The sequence below is a fragment of the Pleurodeles waltl genome, chromosome 1_2 (assembly GCF_031143425.1).
Source record: "Pleurodeles waltl isolate 20211129_DDA chromosome 1_2, aPleWal1.hap1.20221129, whole genome shotgun sequence".
In the NCBI taxonomy this organism is placed as follows: Eukaryota; Metazoa; Chordata; class Amphibia; order Caudata; family Salamandridae; genus Pleurodeles; species Pleurodeles waltl.
Genome location: NC_090437.1, coordinates 1342520749 through 1342540721, shown reverse-complemented (window position 1 = coordinate 1342540721; position 19973 = coordinate 1342520749).

Below are 19973 nucleotides of genomic sequence, written 5' to 3'. Positions count from 1 at the left end.
TCTACGAGAGATGAGGTTTTTAGCAGGTACATCTCGGTAAGGTAATTGATGACCAAACACTCATTTGAACAGTCTTTGAGGTTTAATAAACTGCTGATCACATTATCGCATTAATGTTTATAGACAAGTTACACTTGCTATGCACCTGAATACCAGTAAAAAAGAGCGTAATGTCTACTAGATATGGGTAATTTCACAGATGACCTTGTGTCCCGTACGTGTTAGGGTTTCACCCACTAGCAGCCCAGAGGTGATGGAGACCTGGATCTGGGCATCACTGATACATTCTCGGGTGAAAAGTGTTGACAAAACTGTCAAATTCATTTGGATGATGTCATGACTGATGTGATAAGTTATGTCATAGGACATGTCATGGGTGATGTAATATGTGACATCTTATACACAGTGCACATTGAGTGCGCAAGTTATACTTAGCTCACTGAAGCATAACTGGCACATTTCAGTACTGTTTTTTTTTTTTTTGCGCAAGTTTTTAACTCATTCAGCACCTGTGTTAACCTTTGGCTTTTCCAGCGAGTATATATGTGTATATTTATTGCAAATGTTTGCTTTAGATATTTAAATCTAACTTTGTATGCATGTGTATACGTCCTTATGATATATACTCACATACTTATGTCACATTTAAACATCTTAAGCAAATATGTACACTCAAGCATTGCCACACTACAATAACTGTTCTGCAGGGAAAGGTAGTTTGACAAATTAATGTGTGTGGCAAAGTGCAGAGTCGGTTATTTGCTCTGTCACAATCAACAGATGTGTTGGTGGGGCCAGAGGTGGGGGCCGGACCTATGGAGCGGGGGCCCCATCTGGCCCCCATCATCTAGAGACAAGAGTGCCAGCACCCGGTGCCCTCATATAGCTCACAGAGCTCCTCGGATTCCCAAGGCACCTCCACACTGTGCTGTTCTGAACTGACCCTTTAATCCTTTCCTTTGCATGTCCTGGTCTCTGCCGCCTACACTGCCTTCATCTGTGGGGGTTTCATACTGTGCCTTTTTGGTCGACCCTGCTCTGGTGGGCGTGGTGGGCATCCTTCCAGACCTCTGATGCTAGCAGTGAGCAGTCAGAGCTGCCTTCTGTAGCCACAGGACAGGCCCAGTCCGCTCAGGCCATGATGCCCACACATCCTCCTGGAATGCCCTCTTGGTGCAAGGACACAGAAGTTATGTGTGGTTACAATCCAACACCAATCGCCTTTGCATTGGATTGTAAATACCAGCCCAAAACTTTTCATCGGTCTGTGCTAACAAAGTAACACAACCCCAGTGTGAAGTGTTTGTAAATCCGGCCCACAATGCCTTATGGCCAAAGTGCACAGATGACTCGATGCCTTACCTCGGACAACAGGATTCCGGGTCTGCCAGGTCACTGTGCCACGTGGGTGGCACCGACGTTCCATCGTGACCAGTTGAGTTGAACTGGGACAATGACCTAGCGACACAAAGCTTTGCGCCTGGGACACCGAGCTGTGCCCACCCTCTGTTGTCTCACGTCTAACAATAGGCCGCGACAGGCGCGCATTCCTCAGGGAGGGCACAGCGGGCTTGCAATACACTCCATGGTTAAAAGCAGACTGACAGGCATGCCAGGCTTGGGTTTCTCCTTTAATGATGGAGCTGGGATGGGGGACAGGGGCCACGCACTTCCTGCGGCAGGCCTCAGACGCGGCCTCTGCTCCGCAATGGAACCATCTTTTGGCTCCTACAGGAGAGCCCCGGTGCCTACCGGTGGGTAAACACCCGTCCTGCCCTCTCCCTGGGCTGGCACACAATCAGGCTGCTGAGTGCAGCACACACACCCTTACACTGGACTGCAGAGGCTTCTGCATGAGGCTGGCATACATTATGTACTGGAAGATTCATGTCCCAGTACACAATACTGTTGCCTGGACAAACTTTAAAACTATCCCCACTTGGGATGTGTGCTGCACACAAGTCAGGAGTAAAAGCATTTCTCATGTTTAATGTCTGCATGAACTTGGTGTTATGTTTTGGTACAAAACTCTGTCTACTACCTTTACTAGATAGTGCTTTGCGTCAAAAACCCTGGGACGCCCCCTTACCACCCACGGAGCACGCCCTAGACGTAGAGAAATACAAAGCAGGGTTTGCGTTACTTTCAGGCAACTTTTCTGAGCAAAACTGGGCCCATATTTATGGGCAATTGGTAGAGGGCAGAGCCACAAGTCTTCTGGCTGCCCCATGCCAACGTGAAACAGGGTTCACTGCTAACCTCTCCCCCTGCGCTGCCGCACAATTTGCTGCCTAGCATTGTTTTTTGCAGGAAGGGGCACCTGGTTTATTTTTTTGTGAGGGTAACCCAGCGCAAAATGTTTGTAAATCTGGGTTTGGAAGCCGTCGCCCATTGAGTCTGAGAGCTGCCCGGGCCAGTGGAAGGGCACTGCCTGGCAGCAGTTTTGCAAGGAAGCCATAACCTGGTGCAACCAAGAAAGGGGATATTGGGGAGTAAAATACAGCATTGTTAGGGTTAACTAGGTCCCCAGGGTTCTCAGTCCCATTGCCACTGCACCTGCTGAACGCCCCTGCAGCCTGGGCAGAACGGCTGCCCCTCTCACAGACCCACCCAGGGTTGGGACTGGGGGCATGCCTTGAGGACAACCCAGTGAGTGTGAGCCATGGTCGCTGTGTGCCACCCTGCAGCTGTCTGCGCTCTCACTGTCTGCCTCTCGTGCCACCCTACAGCTGTCTGCGCCCTCACTGCCGGCCCCTCGTGCCACCCTACAGCTGTCTGTGCCACCCTACAGCTGTCTGCGCTCTCACTGCCTGCCCCTGGTGCCACCCTACAGCTGTCTCTGCTCTCACTGCCTGCCCCTCGTGCCAGAGCCAGCGGACTTGTGTCCTGCTGAGGGGCACCTGGCATGCCCCTCGTGCCACCCTACAGCTGTCTGTGCCCCCCTACAGCTGTCTGCGCTCTCACTGTCTGCCCCTCGTGCCACCCTACAGCTGTCTCTGCTCTCACTGCCTGCCCCTCGTGCCACCCTACAGCTGTCTCTGCTCTCACTGCCTGCCCCTCGTGCCACCCTACAGCTGTCGGCGCTCTCACTGCCTGCCCCTCGTGCCACCCTACAGCTGTCGGCGCTCTTACTGCCTGCCCCTTGTGCCACCCTACAGCTGTCTGCGCTCTCACTGCCTGCCCCTCGTGCCACCCTACAGCTGTCTCTGCTCTCACTGCCTCCCCCTCGTGCCACCCTACAGCTGTCTGCGCTCTCACTGCCTGCCCCTCGTGCCACCCTACAGCTGTCTGTGCCCCCCTACAGCTGTCTGCGCTCTCATTGTCTGCCCCTTGTGCCACCCTACAGCTGTCTGCGCTCTCACTGTCTGCCCCTGGTGCCACCCTACAGCTGTCTCTGCTCTCACTGCCTGACCCTCGTGCCACCCTACAGCTGTCTCCGCCACCCTATAGCTGTCTGCGCTCTCACTGCCTGCCCCTCGTGCCACCCTACAGCTGTCTCTGCTCTCACTGCCTGCCCCTCGTGCCAGAGCCAGCGGACTTGTGTCCTGCCGAGGGGCACCTGGCATGCCCCTCGTGCCACCCTACAGCTGTCTGTGCCCCCCTACAGCTGTCTGCGCTCTCACTGTCTGCCCCTCGTGCCACCCTACAGCTGTCTGCGCTCTCACTGCCTGCCCCTGGTGCCACCATACAGCTGTCTCTGCTCTCACTGCCTGCCCCTCGTGCCACCCTACAGCTGTCTGCGCTCTCACTGCCTGCCCCTTGTGCCACCCTACAGCTGTCTGCGCTCTCACTGCCTGACCCTCGTGCCACCCTAAAGCTGTCTGCGCTCTCACTGCCTGCCCCTCGTGCCAGAGCCTGCGGACTTGTGTCCTGTCGAGGGGCACCTGGCATGCCCTGCAGTGCCACCCTACAGCTGTCTGTGCCCCCCTACAGCTGTCTGCGCTCTCACTGTCTGCCCCTCGTGCCACCCTACAGCTGTCTGCGCTCTCACTGCCTGCCCCTCGTGCCACCCTACAGCTGTCTGCGCTCTCACTGTCTGCCCCTGGTGCCACCCTACAGCTGTCTGTGCCCCCCTACAGCTGTCTCTGCTCTCACTGCCTGCCCCTCGTGCCACCCTACAGCTGTCTGCGCTCTCACTGCCTGCCACTCGTGCCACCCTACAGCTGTCTGTGCCACCCTACAGCTGTCTGCACTCTCACTGCCTGCCCCTCGTGCCAGAGCCAGCGGACTTGTGTCCTGCCGAGGGGCACCTGGCATGCCCTGCAGTGCCACCCTACAGCTGTCTGTGCCCCCCTACAGCTGTCTGCGCTCTCACTGTCTGCCCCTTGTGCCACCCTACAGCTGTCTGCGCTCTCACTGCCTGCCCCTGGTGCCACCCTACAGCTGTCTCTGCTCTCACTGCCTGCCCCTCGTGCCACCCTACAGCTGTCTGCGCTCTCACTGCCTGCCCCTCGTGCCACCCTACAGCTGTCTGTGCCCCCCTACAGCTGTCTACGCTCTCACTGTCTGCCCCTTGTGCCACCCTACAGCTGTCTGCGCTCTCACTGTCTGCCCCTGGTGCCACCCTACAGCTGTCTCTGCTCTCACTGCCTGCCCCTCGTGCCACCCTACAGCTGTCTCTGCTCTCACTGCCTGCCCCTCGTGCCACCCTACAGCTGTCTGTGCCCCCCTACAGCTGTCGGCGCTCTCACTGCCTGCCCCTTGTGCCACCCTACAGCTGTCTGCGCTCTCACTGCCTGCCCCTCGTGCCACCCTACAGCTGTCTCTGCTCTCACTGCCTCCCCCTCGTGCCACCCTACAGCTGTCTGCGCTCTCACTGCCTGCCCCTCGTGCCACCCTACAGCTGTCTGTGCCCCCCTACAGCTGTCTGCGCTCTCATTGTCTGCCCCTTGTGCCACCCTACAGCTGTCTGCGCTCTCACTGTCTGCCCCTGGTGCCACCCTACAGCTGTCTCTGCTCTCACTGCCTGACCCTCGTGCCACCCTACAGCTGTCTCCGCCACCCTATAGCTGTCTGTGCTCTCACTGCCTGCCCCTCGTGCCACCCTACAGCTGTCTCTGCTCTCACTGCCTGCCCCTCGTGCCACCCTACAGCTGTCTGCGCTCTCACTGCCTGCCCCTCCTGCCACCCTACAGCTGTCTCTGCTCTTACTGCCTGCCCCTGGTGCCACCCTACAGCTGTCTATGCTCTCACTGCCTGCCCCTGGTGCCACCCTACAGCTGTCTGCGCTCTCACTGCCTGCCCCTCCTGCCACCCTACAGCTGTCTGCGCTCTCACTGCCTGCCACTCGTGCCACCCTACAGCTGTCTGTGCTCTCACTGCCTGCCCCTCGTGCCACCCTATAGCTGTCTGCGCTCTCACTGCCTGCCCCTCGTGCCACCCTACAGCTGTCTGTGCCACCCTACAGCTGTCTGCGCTCTCACTGCCTGCCCCTGGTGCCACCCTACAGCTGTCTCTGCTCTCACTGCCTGCCCCTCGTGCCAGAGCCAGCGGACTTGTGTCCTGCCGAGGGGCAGCTGGCATGCCCCTCGTGCCACCCTACAGCTGTCTGTGCCCCCTACAGCTGTCTGCGCTCTCACTGTCTGCCCCTCGTGCCACCCTACAGCTGTCTGCGCTCTCACTGCCTGTCCCTGGTGCCACCATACAGCTGTCTCTGCTCTCACTGCCTGCCCCTCGTGCCACCCTACAGCTGTCTGCGCTCTCACTGCCTGCCCCTTGTGCCACCCTACAGCTGTCTGCGCTCTCACTGCCTGACCCTCGTGCCACCCTAAAGCTGTCTGCGCTCTCACTGCCTGCCCCTCGTGCCAGAGCCTGCGGACTTGTGTCCTGTCGAGGGGCACCTGGCATGCCCTGCAGTGCCACCCTACAGCTGTCTGTGCCCCCCTACAGCTGTCTGCGCTCTCACTGTCTGCCCCTCGTGCCACCCTACAGCTGTCTGCGCTCTCACTGCCTGCCCCTCGTGCCACCCTACAGCTGTCTGCGCTCTCACTGTCTGCCCCTGGTGCCACCCTACAGCTGTCTGTGCCCCCCTACAGCTGTCTCTGCTCTCACTGCCTGCCCCTCGTGCCACCCTACAGCTGTCTGCGCTCTCACTGCCTGCCACTCGTGCCACCCTACAGCTGTCTGTGCCACCCTACAGCTGTCTGCACTCTCACTGCCTGCCCCTCGTGCCAGAGCCAGCGGACTTGTGTCCTGCCGAGGGGCACCTGGCATGCCCTGCAGTGCCACCCTACAGCTGTCTGTGCCCCCCTACAGCTGTCTGCGCTCTCACTGTCTGCCCCTCGTGCCACCCTACAGCTGTCTGCGCTCTCACTGCCTGCCCCTGGTGCCACCCTACAGCTGTCTCTGCTCTCACTGCCTGCCCCTCGTGCCACCCTACAGCTGTCTGCGCTCTCACTGCCTGCCCCTCGTGCCACCCTACAGCTGTCTGTGCCCCCCTACAGCTGTCTGCGCTCTCACTGTCTGCCCCTTGTGCCACCCTACAGCTGTCTGCGCTCTCACTGTCTGCCCCTGGTGCCACCCTACAGCTGTCTCTGCTCTCACTGCCTGCCCTCGTGCCACCCTACAGCTGTCTCTGCTCTCACTGCCTGCCCCTCGTGCCACCCTACAGCTGTCTGTGCCCCCCTACAGCTGTCTGCGCTCTCACTGTCTGCCCCTTGTGCCACCCTACAGCTGTCTGCGCTCTCACTGTCTGCCCCTCGTGCCACCCTACAGCTGTCTGCGCTCTCACTGCCTGCCCCTGGTGCCACCCTACAGCTGTCTCTGCTCTCACTGCCTGCCCCTCGTGCCACCCTAAAGCTGTCTGCGCTCTCACTGTCTGCCCCTCGTGCCAGAGCCTGCGGACTTGTGTCCTGTCGAGGGGCACCTGGCATGCCCTGCAGTGCCACCCTACAGCTGTCTGTGCCCCCCTACAGCTGTCTGCGCTCTCACTGTCTTCCCCTCGTGCCACCCTACAGCTGTCTGCGCTCTCACTGCCTGCCCCTGGTGCCACCCTACAGCTGTCTCTGCTCTCACTGCCTGCCCCTCGTGCCACCCTACAGCTGTCTGCACTCTCACTGCCTGCCCCTGGTGCCACCCTACAGCTGTCTGCGCTCTCACTGCCTGCCCCTTGTGCCACCCTACAGCTGTCTGCGCTCTCACTGCCTGCCACTCGTGCCACCCTACAGCTGTCTGTGCCACCCTACAGCTGTCTCTGCTCTCACTGTCTGCCCCTCGTGCCACCCTACATCTGTCTGTGCCACCCTACAGCTGCCCGCGCTCTCACTGCCTGCCCCTGGTGCCAGAGCCTGTGGAGTAGTGTCCTGCCGAGGGACACCTGGCATGCCCTGTAGTGCCACCCTACAGCTGTCTGCCCTCATTCCCTGCCCCTCAGGTGTTTAGGCTGGCGCCAGAACCTACACACTAGTGCCCAGAGATTTACAATGGGCCCTGGCGAGGGGCACCCGGCGTGTGGTGTTGGCGAGGTCTGTGGTAGAAAGGGCTGTGGGTGGAGAGGAGTGTGAGCAAACAGAGCGGTTGCAGGAGACCCCAGCTGTCCGAATCACCAGCCCCTAAATCCCACCATGGATTACTGGGGCGCAGACTTAGGGTGAGTCTGAGATCTGTGAATGGGGTGCCCCCGCGCCAGAGGCGAGCCTGGATGCCAGGTGCCAGTGCCACAAGTGGGATGAAAACGGTGGGTGAAGGGTCTCTAAAGAGGGCGGGTCACCCTTCAAAACTAATGCTGTGGTCTTAGCACCCCCTCTCACAAACCCATCCATGGACTCTTTGGCCCCTATCGATGGTCTTTGTGGCGCGGGCAACGCAGCAGGTGGCCATGGGCAGGGATGTGCCCTATTTATCCAATACAGCGCATTCCTATCCTTTCCCCCGGCTCTGGTGTCCTTTTGGCAGCCTAGCCCCAACGCAGGCACCCTTGTGCCACGGTGCTCGGTGTGTGCTGTGGGATTGTTTTTGTGCAGAAAGGGACACCGCCCTGCACAAAAACAATCCAGAGAGGCGTAGTTCCTTTGCTATGTGTGCTGCACACACAGAAATGAGTAACAAGAAGAAATAAATATATTTCTCCTCGTCACGCCTCATCTGTGGATGCTATCTTTTTGGAGCATTCCCAGGTTTAAGAGTTCTTGTAAACCTCAGCATATGTCAAAATCCATGTGAGTTGCATTGGAGCACCTACTGAGCGCCCATGGAACTCCTTCCCGGAGCAGAGTAAGGCAACGCAGCGATCGGCGCAGCCCTGCCGTACTCAATATTTTTGAGGCCATTCAGAGCCACGGAAAGTGGCTATGCGTGGCTTCACAAATATGCCTTTGTGGTTTGCACGATGTTGCGTGGTGCAAGCATGACTCAAAGCGCTCACAAATCTGGCCCTTTGTTTCTAAGGAGGACGTACGTTAAAATTAATAAGTGTCACAGTAAACCACAGGTGCAGTTATCACACACTTCAGTGGCATTCATTGTATCTGCCTGTGAAGGATGAAAAGCTGTTTTGGCATCAACAGTAGGAACGTTAACCTACTGAGCTACCATAGTGGTATTGTTTGCTGGCTACGTCGGGTGATATAGCTCAGAGGGTTAGGGCACCCACAGAAGAGATATGTATGCAGTCAGTGTCAGCTTCTAATAATAGCAAAACCGCTCAAGGGGTGAATGCACCCGCTGCAGGGCGCTGCCTTAATCTGCAGGTTACATGTTTTAATCCCGGAAGAGTGCTCAGTGGGTTGTGGCAGGGAGTGAAGTAAACATATAGGTGAGAGGTTCAGGCCTGGATAGTGCTCACTGAGATCTGGCTGGGGTACTCAGTCAGTCACCAAGTTAAGTTTCACTGGAGCGTCATTGAGGCATAACCACCGATGAACTTTACTGACGTCATATTGAATGTAATTTACATAATGCAGGACAGGTCCCACCGTCTAGAGACGTGCAGGTCAGGCGCCCCTCGACTCTGCTTTAGAGAGCTCCTAAAACAATGGCTGTGCCGCAGTTTGGGGTTTGATCTCCACTTGTGCTCTGTGGGAGGGGACATGAGAGCTAGTATTGTGTGGACTAGTTAATGCAAGTCTTGTTGACTAGTTCTGAGCTTGGCCTCGGTTTGAAGAGCTGTCTAAACTACGTTTAACATGGCTGTTCTGGATTAAACGCGCAGAACTTCAAGTGGCCCATCGCCATGTTAGCGCTTTAGAAGGGTGGTGCGCAGCTAGATTTCAGTTTTGAGTTTTTTTACTGGTGGTGATCAGTTGATTGCATCTCATAGTTTTTCCTTATCTTTTGATGTTTTTTAATTTATGTTGTGTATTGCTATTATTGATTTTTGTGTAATGATGTTCTGCTGAAAATATTGACACCGGGGCCCGTATTACGTGTAGGGGGCAGTTTTCCTGTTTGCGCCACAGCGCGCCTTAAAGCAGGTGTGCCAGGGCACACATGAAATGTGCGCCCTATCAGGAAGGACGCGCTCCCCCTGGGCAGTGCATTCAAGAGAAATAGGGAGCAGCTGTTTAAAAACTCCGCGGTTCACTGGGCCCGCGGCACTCCGCCTGCACCTTTCAGAGAGATTAGAGATCCCCTTGCAGGTGGGTGCAGTGAGTGACTGATGTCTCAGGGTCCATGGAGCCCCTTTGCATCCCTCCAGAGGGCTGCCTCGAGGAGGCGCACTAAATGTGCGCTCCCTTTTGTGGAACACTCTCAGTGCAACTCCTAAAGGCATGTTTGCCTCTGCGCCCACGTCGATAATACCGCGCAGGCTTTGGAGTCGCTTTCCTTTGTAGCGCCGTCCTGTAACTCTAATGGGAGTAGATACACCTTAGCAGTGTCTCTCTGTAACCAATGTTCTTTACTTGTTTGATTTCATTTGAATTTCTAGAGTGTGTGTATACCCGGGTGCGTGTTGGCGCTAAGGAACCTACGACAGACTGAAAAAAAAGACCTATGGGTTTAAGACGGGATCGAAAGCAGCCATAATTTCAACTATTTCCGAAAACTGAGAAGATTCGACTGATTTCTGAGATGCAATGGCAGCTTATTCCACAGCTGGCAAGGCACCCCGCAAAGCTGCTGCCACCCCAAGAACCTTTCTTTGTCCTGGGGACAACAACTGAATATAAGGCGGCGGATCGCGGCCTTCTCCTTGGGTCCTGCACCGTACAAGGGTTTGTGTGCCAAACCAAGTGCCTTGAAGTGGCCCTTCTCTCTACAGGGAGCTGTGAAGCTCCACCAGGGCATTAGACACCGACTTGTGCTTTGGGAGTTTCATGACAAGCCGGGCACCTGCATTCTGCAGCATCTGGACCTTCCTGGGGGCAGATTGTTTAATGCTCACAGAAAGGGCGTTGCAACAATCAATCCTGGATAAGACGAGGACCACCATCTCTGATTTTCGAAGCAGAAAAGTGACAAAAGGCAGCACGTTCCTCAGAGATCTCAGCATCAAAAACCAGGAGGATGTCAGTTCATCAGGTCTCTGAAGGACAATTCAGCATCAAAAACCACACCACGATTCCCAACTTCGGTTGAAGTTGCAAATTCTGAAAATTAAACACAAATAAGTACCTCAAATGTGTTCACTAACATTTTTCCTTGTGACTGGAATGACTACCTCAAGTTCCATCCCTATGTGGCCTTCTGTGGAAGTTCACTCAGACCTTCTACTTAAATCTTGTAGAGCTGCAAGGAACCAACAGTGATAACATTCTGATGTTCCCTGGACTTGGAGATTCACATGTTTGTACTAGGACTATAATACTTTATGCTTGGCATTCAGACAAAACATGAGCAATATAGTCCAGTCTATGAAACGTTCTGACCCTTACAGTATAACCCTTAACAAATGTAACAAACACCAGACAAAGATTTTGTGAAACTGTTCAGAACTAGTTCAAGGAATACTTTTATGTGTTCCCAGTATCCTTCAGTGCAAAGCCACAGAAAAATCAATGGCCCTTTGCAAAGAAATGTGAGATCCTTGTGGCAATGTCCTGACTGCAGCAATATTATCAGATGATTGAAAAGCTAGGCTGCTGTGAGCCAGGAAGGAGGTTATACCCAGATATCCAAGATGGCCGCCGTCCCTTGAGACTAGGAGAGTTCATGGCCTCCTGGGAATTGTAGTACATTGTCAGAATGCTGCAGCCTACAGTATTCAAGATTCAAACTAGCATGGCTGATGAAGGGTGATACCCTGAAACCGGTCCCAGGATGCTTGTTTCCGGTCCAGGGAGTACCTGGTCTGGCAGGTTGGGCTGGACTGTTCCCATGACGAAGAGAGTCAAGACTGATTTGCATATGACTGAGTCCAAACTGGGGTGGCATGGTGAGCAAAAGACGATGGATTAAACCCAGATCTGAGACTGGGGGTGTTCAGCACTCCGTCCATCATCATTTTTGTGTTGCTAGAGTATTCTCTGCACAGGTCCACCCTCAGTCCAGACAGTGCACACACGCCACATCGACTGCGAGCCTCTCCTCCCTGAAAGACGCTCAGCATGAGTGGGCGGGGAGAATAACCCCTCTGTGCTCGTCAAATGCCAGTCAATAAGCAAGGCCTCTGGCCCCAGGTCCTCGCAGGCCTGGGAGCTTGGCCTAGAAGAGCCCAAAGTGCAACCCTTAATGGATGGTAAGTTTCTTGCGAGGCCCAGGGCAAAAGCAGATGTGGCGCCCTCTGTACACTTTTTCCAAGGAAAGGCAATACATGGTATATAGCATTATCCAGGATTCTAGTTAATAATGGATCTGGCAGGTGTTTGCTGAAGCAGCACAGAGCCCTGCAGAGTACAGGACCTGGGGCAAAACATCGCTGCTTGCCCTCTTGGGACAGCCAAGAGTGGAGATGGCTTCTTGGAATACCACCGAGGGGTGCATTATATTGAAAGAGGATCTGTGTCCACGTGTTGTTTATAAATGTCTGTGTCACATGTTATTTATAAAGGGAGGGAGAGGGGGTTTATGGGATTGCTGTAACTAAGGTGTAGACATATCATCAATCCTTTACAAGAGATATCTTGCCTTTTTCTTATTTTCACTTTAGAATTTAGTTTCCTTGTTTATTGTTTACTGACAATAAGCCCATCCCAACCCATTGCAGTGATGCCATCTGTGCATTTTGGTGTTGTCTGTTGTAGTACTTGCACATGACAATTTTTTTGCTACACAACATTGGATGCCTGCTAGGCACCAATGTCTGGTGCCCTGTTCAATACACAGACTCACAACACATCAAGTTACAAACTCACTGGGCTGAACTCATAAACTGGGCCTGTTACTTCGAGCACCAACCAGTTCATCAGCGAATAACTCATCTGCTTATAAAATGAATTAAATAATGGAAAGAAGCTTTGTTTAATAACAACTAAATAAATATGTAATTATATGAATCATTAAAAAAAATAGCTCTAGATTGAGAACACTTTCCATAGCATTTCCACCGTAGTTGAGACTCATTTTTAAACACAGTTAAGATGTTGGCATTTCTTTCTATAGCTGGCAAAATGGCTCAGGGAGTTAAAAAGGCCCCATTAACCCTGTGTGTGGTCTGCAGGCCACAACTTTCAACCATGATTAGACCAATATAGAATTTGTTTCTTCTCAGGCTGTCATCAGTAGCACAGACAGGTGGATAATTCTATATGTGTACCTGGAGTAGGGCTATGCTCAGTGTTCATCTTTACAGAGTGGAGAGAATGCTTCCTACAGACACCTTCCCACCTCCCTGTACTCTGCACTCTGTGGGGCACAGGGAGCTGGGCCTGCAGTATCCTGAGGATTTCACCCAGATAACACAGCTAATGCTGTGGTGTTTGTTTGGGTGAATGTGCCTTAAATCATTCTTTCATCCTGGGTGGTTTAACCCTTGACAAGGGGCGGGCCATCCCTTGGCTGCTGTGTTAAAACAACTCTAACAGAGTTGGGTCGCCCTTCAGTGTTTGACAATCCCTCTTCACTAACAAAAAAATAAATACAATCCGGGTTAAAAAAACGCTTTCTTCAAGACCTACGTCTCAGCAGAGAAGAAACTGATGTGCAACAGCAACCACCAGACATTATAGGCCTGATTTAAAACTCGGCGGAGGGTTTACTCCATCAATGGATATCCTGTTCATCAACATCTAAATCCGACGGGACATAATGGGATTTAGATTTCAGCCGTCGGGTTATCCGACACAGTTGTGACAGAGTAACCCGTCCGCCAATATCTAAATCAAGCCCTAAGTGATGCAGTACAAAGTTTATTATGTTTTCCTTTGGGCCAGTTTACTTCTGCGGATAATTCCGTCTGTCCCTGCGATGGCACATCTAGCCAAACCTTGTTGAACTTCACTCTTTTATGTTCTTACTACAACATTTTTACTCCACAATTCATTTTATCATTATAGAGAAAATACATTTTTTTAAAGTGCTGTGTTGCCTTGTGCTTTTTACAAACGCTTGCCTATGAATTTGTATGTTTCTAAGTAGGTTCTTTTTTAAAAATCGACTGTCCATTGTCGCAATTCAATGTTATTTTAACTGTTTCTATAGGTACTTGATTTTATTCCGGTTTGTACTTTTCAAGTGTGTCTATGACATTCGAAATAAAGTTAAATTGACTACAAAAGTCTGCATATTTTGAAGCATGAATAAAAAACAATCACTGCTTTTATGTCTTGGTAGTACTTAAAAAAGTTGAACAACTTTATTTCAGCATTTTAAAAGGAAAGAAAGAATCTATTTTCATAGCATTTTCCAAACATAAGCAGAAAATAGTGAAATGAAATTGTTTATTGCTTATTTCGTTTGAACCCTAAAACAGCCATTGTAATTCAAAATGTGCAGTATTTTAAAAATACAGAAAAATATAGCAATTGAATACGTAACAATTGTAGCCAATTATACGCTTTAAACTGTAAGAGAAAATTCCTTGCAGACTTTGCAACATCTGGATGTTTCATTTGTTCCAAAATTGCAATTACAAAAAGACAATGGCCCTCATTACAACATTGGCGGTAAAAGGCGCTTACCGCCGTGCCGAAGACCGCCAATACATCGCCGCCGCCGCGGGAGACCGCCACAGCTATTATGACACACATCACGGAATCCGCAGAAATTCAGACACCCACACAAGTCCGCCACACCAAAGGTCAGCGATAAATATGCGGAAACAAATCCTCCACCTCCACGCCAACAGAAACACGCCCATGCTATTATGACCCACGAATCCACGCGGCGGTCTTTCAACCGCGGTATTCCATTGGCGGTACACACCGCCGCGCTCAAAATACACACACCTCTCCAAAATACCACCACATAGGACAATTCAAAATACACACACCTGATACACATACAAACACCACTCCCACACATCCAATACAATATAAAACACACACTCACATCACCCACAAACCCCTACGACCACAAATTAGAGACGAAGGCCAGAGAGAGACAGCACAAAATAGATAACACCATCACACAGAGGCACACTACACCATCACCCACACAACATCCACGCACAAAACACCACATACCACTACACCCACCACACTCATCAACACATACATCACCCCACACATCACACACACCACCCCATGTCACGCCAAAGACACCCCCGCTTCTCCGAGGAGGAGCTCAAGGTCATGGTGGAGGAAATCATCAGGGTAGAGCCACAGCTATTTGGTGCACAGGTACAGTACACATCCATAGCCAGGAAGATGGAGCTATGGCAAAGAATAGTCGACAGGGTCAACGCTGTGGGACAGCACCCAAGAAATAGGGAGGACATCAGGAAGAGGTGGAACGACCTACGGGGGAACGTGCATTCAACGGTATCCACGCACCACATCGCGGTACAGCGGACTGGGGGCGGACCCCCACCTCCTCCCCCACAACTAACTACATGGGAGGCGCAATTCTTGTCCATCTTGCATCCTAAGGGCCTCGGAGGAGTCGTCGGAGGAACGGACACTGGTAAGTCTAATCTTCACTATCATATCCCCCACCCTACCTGCATGCTATCACACACCCCAACCCTCACACCCTCCCCTATCACCCTAACTCCTCACTAATCTACCCATAACACCAACCACCCATCCCAACCCCAAGACCTGCATGACACAACTAAGCATGGACACCCATCACTAAAGCATGCCCACTGCACAGACCCACAACACCCCCCAACCATCACCACACAAGCCCCCACACAGGAATGCCTGCACTGGGGTTCACGCACACCCATCCATAGCACACCATGAAACACACACATGCAATTATCATGTTCTCATACCCCTGCAGGAACCCGAAGGACCGTCACCACACCAGAGGGTCCAGACAACACCACTCCACCCCCAGAAGAGGCCCACAGTGACGACAGCAGCTCTGCCCTACTGGATCTTGATGACCAGCCCGGACCATCGTGGGCCTCAGGACAGTCGGTTTCCCTTGCACAGCCACAGCCCAACACCGAACTGCCACCCTCTGGGAACACCAGCACAGCACCCACCCAGCGGACCCATACCTCCCTACCCAGGACAGGTCAATCAGCGGTGTGTCCACCACTACAGGGCACCCAGGCTAACCCACCACCCCAACAACAACAGGGACCTGGGGGCAGTGGTAGTGGGCACACGGTCCAGGGGAAGGAGGCACAGGAACACAGGGGAACTGGGAGGGCTGATGTGCGACAGAGGGAGGACAGGCCAAGGAAACCCACTCTCCACGAGGCCCTATCCTCCATCATGGGAGCATACCACCACTCCCAGGAGACGATGGCAACGGTCCTGGACAAGTTGCAGGAGACCCTGCGCCTGCAGGAGGAGCAGTATTTGGGGTTCAGGGAGGAGCTCAGGACCATCGGCTCCGCCCTGGGCACCATCGTAGGGGTGCTGACGGACATTCAAACGACTTTGAGGGACACTGTGGCACTCCAAGGGGCCCCTGACACTAGCCAGGATGACGAACTGCCCACCACCTCCACCGGCGCTAGTGGACAGGAGGCCCGGCCCCTGGACCACCACACCAGCACCCCACCCCCTACAGACGGACAACCACCACGCAAGCGGGCCCTGAGATCCAGGAACAGGACACAGCAAGATGGCAAGACCCCGCCAGGAAATAAGACTACCTTGATTGTCCCCCCACTGTCCCACTTTGTTACCCTGTCCAGATTGGAACTGCCCCAGCTCCACTTCCAATGGCCAGATGTGCAATGTACCTGTGAGACTAATAGACTGGACTCTGCCATGGACATTATTCCACCATGACCTCTCCCCATTTCACAACCACCCTACATTTTTATGCACTTCAATAAACACCCTTGAAACCTCAATAATATTGGAGTCAGTCAATGATTGTGAACTTAGTATTGTCAATTACAGTGTTAAAAAAGGTTAGCCATTGGAAGGTCAACATACCTATGTCACACATCACAAGCCTTTCAAGGGTGCAAGCTGTTGACACGTAGGTCAACACATTAGTGAAACTGAAATGGAAGGGGACAACTCAGTTAACAAATAGGGAGTGAAATGTAGGTACAGGATAGAGGTAGACGTGTGAGATGTAATATAATGTGAAACATGAAATTGTACTCACCTGTGTCTCATTGAAAATATTGCTGTATGACTGACTCCCTGTTGTCGTTTTCATCTTCATCAGCTTCATCCTCATCACTGTCCACAGGCTCCCTAGGCTCCCCAGGCTCCCCCGCTGCAACAACACCGTCATCTGGATCATCCTCCTGCAGAAAAGGCCCCTGGCGTCACAATGCCAAGTTATGGAGCATGGAGCAGGCGATGATGATGTCGCACACCTTCTTCGGTGAGTACAATAGGGACCCACCTGTCATATGGAGGCACCTGAACCTGGCCTTCAGGAGGCCGAAGGTCCGCTCGATTACCCTCCTAGTCCACCCATGGGCCTCATTGTACCGTTCCTCTGCCCTGGTCCTGGGATTCCTCACTGGGGTCAGTAGCCAGGACAGGTTGGGGTAACCAGAGTCCCCCAATAGCCATACACCGTGCCTCTGGAGTTCACCCATCATATCAGGGATGCTGCTATTCCGCAGGATGTAGGCGTCATGCACTGAGCCAGGGAACATAGCATTTACCTGGGAGATGTACTGGTCTGCCAAACAGACCATCTGGACATTCATCGAATGATAACTCTTCCGGTTCCTGTATACCTGTTCATTCCTGCGGTGGGGACCAGAGCTACATGGGTCCCATCAATGGCACCTATGACGTTGGGGATATGTCCAAGGGCATAGAAGTCACCTTTCACTGTAGGCAAATCCGCCACCTCAGGGAAAATGATGTATCTCCTTACGTGTTTCAGCAGGGCAGCCAACACTCTGGACAAGACGTTGGAAAACATAGGCTGGGACATCCCTGATGCCATGGCCACTGTTGTCTGAAAAGACCCACTTGCTAAGAAATGGAACACTGACAGCACCTGCACGTCAGGGGGGATTCCAGTCGGATGGCGGATTGGTGCCATCAGGTCAGACTCCAACTGGGTACATAGTTCCCGGATTGTGGCACGGTCAAACCGGTAGGTCACGATGACATGTCGCTCTACCATTGTCAACAGGTCCACCAGCGGTCGGTACACCGGCGGATTCCGCCATCTTCCAATATGTCCCAACTGACGGTGCCTGAGAAGGACAACAGCGAAAAAACTGTCAGCATTCCTCCAGGTATGTACCCACAGTCATACACAAGACTACACGAGACAATTAACCCATCCGGGAAAGGTTTTGAGTGTAGGCCTCAGTATGTGTGACGCAATAGTAAATTAAGCCATGTGGGACCCTGAAATGGCGGCTGCCTGACCTCTAAAATGGGACAATAGAATTGTGGGGTAACTGCACTGGCGTTGCACACCGTCGCGGTAGACGGTCGTAGAGCGCGGCGCAATGCTGCATTGGTTAACATTGGACCCTATGGGTCCCAGGAGCCAATGAACAGGTGCGCTGGCGGTGATGATGCGCACCGCCGCGGACGTCACCACCATTTTCTATCTGTTCAATCACTAGATACCTGACCTTCGACAGGAGAGGACCTACACTGCTAGTGCTGCTGTGACCTCGGTCTGGAAGCGACGATGGCTGCTGCGTCTGGGGAAAGGGCCCCTGCCTTCACTGCACAGGAGTTGGAGAAACTTGTGTATGGGGTCCTCCCCCAGTACACGCTACTCTACGGTCCTCCAGACCAACAGGTTAGTACACAGGGAGCACGTTGTATGGGCTAGGCCTGGGTGGAGAGGGCTGGGTGGATGAGGGAAGGGGGCAGAGTACATAGAACAGTCATGCATGGGGATGAATGGGCCACAGGGATAGAGTTGGGAGGGGGCCAATTACAACAACGGTGCAGTAGGTAATGACTGTTCCTCTTTCCTTGTGCATGTCATGTAGGTCAGCGCCCACCAGAAGAGGGACATTTGGCATGCCATCGCCAAGGAGGTCCGGACCCTGGGGGCCCATCAGAGACGGGGCACCCACTGCCGTAAGAGATGGGAGGACATTCGCCGCTGCAGCAAGAAGACGGCGGAGGCTCAGCTGGGGATGGCCTCCCAACGTGGGAGGGGTGCCCGTCGCACCATGACCCCCCTGATGATCCGGATCCTGGCGGTGGCCTACCCGGAGTTGGATGGGCACTTAAGGACATCACAGCAGACACAAGGGGGTGAGTTCAACCTCATGCAATGGACTTTGCGTGCTGTGGAGCTGTCTGGGTGGGGGTGGTGGGCTGTGGGTGTCCCTAGGCCAGGGAGAGTTAGGTAGGCAAGGCCCCTCCGTTATGAAGGCCATGTGGCACTCTACCCCAGCTATAAAAAAAGGCAAATTGATGTATAGTTGCCCCTTTGCCATCCATGTGGGCAGATGTCTACCATTGCCATGTAGGTCATTTCCCAGGAATTGCAGGGGGCTGCTGCGTTTGTCTTGTCCGCCAACGGTAGCGGTATGCCATGCACTAAAACTCTCTTTCTTCTGTCTCCACCCTTTTTCTGCTCTCCCTGTCCTTCTGTACATCAGCATCATCAGGCGGAGGTACAGTGGCACTGGAGCACGAGGGAGCTGCATCCCACATGGCCATGGAGGGCCACACCACAGACTCTGATTTCACCAGTGGGACGGAGGGCGAGGGGAGCTTCACGTCGGCCACAGGATCACCAAACAGCGATACGGACTCGTCCCCCGATGGGAGCTCCCCTGTGGTGGCGGCACCATCTGTGCGCCCCACTTCTACAGGTACAGCCGCCACCTCCCCTACCAGCTCCGCCCTCCCAGCAGCCCCTCAGAGTTCGCCCCGTGCCCGCTCACCCAGGAGGGTGGGCATCACCTTCGCCCCAGGCACCTCAGGCCCTGCCCCTGTAACCCCTGCTGCCATCAGTGAGGAGGCCATTGACCTCCTCAGGTCACTCACTGTTGGGCAGTGTACCATTGTCAATGCCATTCAGGGTGTAGAACGAGAGTTGAAACACGGTAATGCATTCCTGGAAGGCATTCATTCTGGTCAGGCTGTCCTTCAGCGAACCCTGCAATCTCTGGCCTCAGCACTGATGGCAGCCATTGTCCCTGTGTCCAGCCTCCCCCCTCCCCCCTCCAACTTCCTCCACCCAGACCCAATCCCCTGTACCCCAGCCTATCCCAAGAGCACCTACAGACCAGCATGCACACAAGTCAACACACACAAGTAGCTCAAGCAAACATAGGCACCACACACACCACAGGCACTCACGCAAGCATCAGACCCTTACAGACACAGCAACATCCACTGTCTCCACTGTGTCCCCCTCCTCCTCTTCTCCCTCCTCCCGCCTCGTCTACACACGCACCTGCATGCACCACACCTACAGGCACTAGGACTCGCACCAGGACACCCAGCACCACAAGCCGCTCACCTGCAGTCACCACCTCCACTGCCATATACACGTCCCCTGTGTTCTCTCCCAGTGTGTCTGTGACGCCCCCTCCCAAAGTACACAAACGCCGGCAATCACTCACCCAA